We start from the raw sequence: 2,715 nt of genomic DNA on the forward strand, positions 1-2,715 counted from the left end.
GGGAATCTCGGCAGCCGTCCCCATCCTCACACCTCTGCCCAGACAGCAACAGGACTCAGCCCTGCAACCCTGGGTGCCTCCAGGCACCCCATTGCCACCTCCTCCTCATTCTTTCCCACTGGCTGGAGGGCCCTGGACGCTCCTTGGGTGTTAAGTGTGTGTTTCGCTCCAAACTGTGCCTGGTAAATTGGGTTACTGGAACTGAACTCCTTTTTCAGGGGTGAAATATAGGTTTTCTCTCCCAGCAGAAGAATGGCGCTGGTTGCTCACAGGAGCCACACAGTCATCTCTGATGCTCTTGCTAGTACCCCCCAGGGCATTGCTCTCTGGCAGGCTGGATGAAGATGGGGTTTTCTGACACTCGGGGAGAGGAAATTCTTCATTGGTAGCAGCCATTTCCAAACTGTGTGCTTGGAGGCTAACTGGGAATCTTCACTGGGAAATGCGTTTACAGTTGATGTAATATATCTAGTTGGGATGATGTTCTCAAACTTCTCAAAGCTGAACAGGATGTTAGGAAAACAATACAAGTGCCTCCCCACCTCATTCTGCAACCCTAACACGTCCTATTAAAGGACCAATTTGTGCATCTCTCCCATCACTCCTGTCTCCTCAGAGAAGGTTTTCATGCTGCAGGGAGAAGTGATCCTCATGTTGGGAACTGAATCATTAGGGCTTGATAGACTGGATGTCAGATAGGCATTCATGAATAAACAGCATCTAAAGAACAGATGTTGGACTCCTGTGAACACATCTTGGATCTGGAGCAGCATCAGCGAAATCACTGAGAAATGACAATGAGAAAAGCCCTCACTTTGTTTTCTTGCTTTCCTGCTGAGGAATAGGTAGAGGATTCTTGAACAAATGATCACTTTTCCTCTCTTGGCTGTCACTGAAGGTCTGGAGCAAACCTGCTGGACTTTGAGATGGATGGGCAGATGGCAAACACCTTTTTTATTTAAAAATCCAGGCTTTAATGTTGGGGGCAGGGGGCCGTTCCAACCAAGAAGCAGAAGTCTTCAGTGACATAACCTGCTAATGACATTACACAGAACACATCAGTCCCCGGATGAAATCAGAACATGGCTATGGTGGGAGCGCTGTCTGCAGAGGAGGGTGGATTTATGGTTTTACCTGCAACACCTCATATGTTACAATAAGGAAAAAGGACATACTGGTGCTCATAGGAGCCTAGGTAAAGCCAGAGCCTTCAGTTTATGGCACCTTGCCATTCCTCTTCCATTTGGTGAAAAATACGTGGTGGAACCCTTAGCTGCCCCCATAGCCACAGCCCACATGCCCCTCATCGCTCTGCTCCTGCCACTGCTTGGCCTGTGGGCTGCCTGGCAGACTATGCCATCATGTCTGTTGCAGGACCCACCTCAGCACTCGTCTTCAACAGTCGTGTAAGTACAAGGCTCAAACGCAGTGGTAGCATAGCAGGATCCAGTTGAAAACAGTCTGGTCGACCAGCGTGAAAGGGGACTAACCCTATCAGAATAACAACACTGGAGCTGGGTGAGGAGCAGGAGCAGTGGTGAGGTGGAGCAGTGGGCAGTGGTCTCTCTCCCCTTTACCGACAGCACAACAAGCAGTCCCCAAAGAAACCTGTCAAGCAAAGGCTCAGCTTCTCCTGCCCTCTAGTTAGTTTAGGTTGGCACTCCTCCATTTCTCTGGCTGGTCTCTTGTAGAGCATGAAATTGGATTCATAGTGTCCTAGACTGCTTTGACCCTCTTCTCTCTCCCTAGGGTTTCAGCCATTGCCTATAGACCTTTACTAAGCTCAGATGGCTGGCCACTGGCAGCCAATCCATTTATTATCCTTTTTTACTCAGCGCAAAGCTGGGCATATCTAAGCAGACGTGCTGAAAGTCAAGGGTCGACTCAGCCCATCCTCAAGGTAAGTAAAGGTAGATCTGTTCCTACCTGGAATCTGGTCATTCAGCTAGAGCAATCCACTCAGCCAGTGCCCCACACTAATGCAACAGGTTCTGGCACAGGCCCATCTCATGGCCATCTGCTGCCAGCACTGTAGACATTTCCTAATTTTAAATAAGGTAACTTGTTTATCCTAATTAATTTATCCTAAGGTGGGATCTTCACTTAGTCTGTGTCACTTGCAAAGTGATACTGCATCAGTGTCAGCTGAGGAATCATTTTTCATCGTTTTTTTAATCAGAAAAAATCACTTCACACAAAATACCGTCTGTGGATGAAATCCTGCAGGGCTTACTCACTTTGCACCTAATGCTCACAAGCATACGTGACTGTTTTTGGACCCAGCTTCTCACTTCTACTGTCCCTTGGTAAAACACCCATAGACGTCGCTAGAAATAATGTCATCACAAGGAAGTGATAGAAGAAAACACTTAGGAAAGAATCAATTAAAAATTTAACCAAGGACTTCAGGATCAGGACTTGCCTGGAGAGAAACAGGCTTTGAACAAGAATTTAAATCATTTTATAACAGATTTTTTTACTTTGATTTTTAATGCTAGTGGTAGAAAAAAAAAAGTTGTTTCTGCAAAGAGCTTCTCTGCTCTAAGCCCCCAGAAGATTTTTCAGGACTCTCCCCCAGCAGGTCCATGTTCTCAGACTGGTGCCACTGGAAAAAATCTTTATGGATATATCACATTCATATATCACATTCCCTATGTTTGGAGCTGCCACAGGTGATGCTATCCCACAGGCATGAATTTGTGTCAAGCTCAAGTT

This window comes from Apteryx rowi, unplaced genomic scaffold, assembly GCF_003343035.1.
Source record: "Apteryx rowi isolate R43461 unplaced genomic scaffold, aptRow1 scaffold_22, whole genome shotgun sequence".
Classification (NCBI taxonomy): domain Eukaryota; kingdom Metazoa; phylum Chordata; class Aves; order Apterygiformes; family Apterygidae; genus Apteryx; species Apteryx rowi.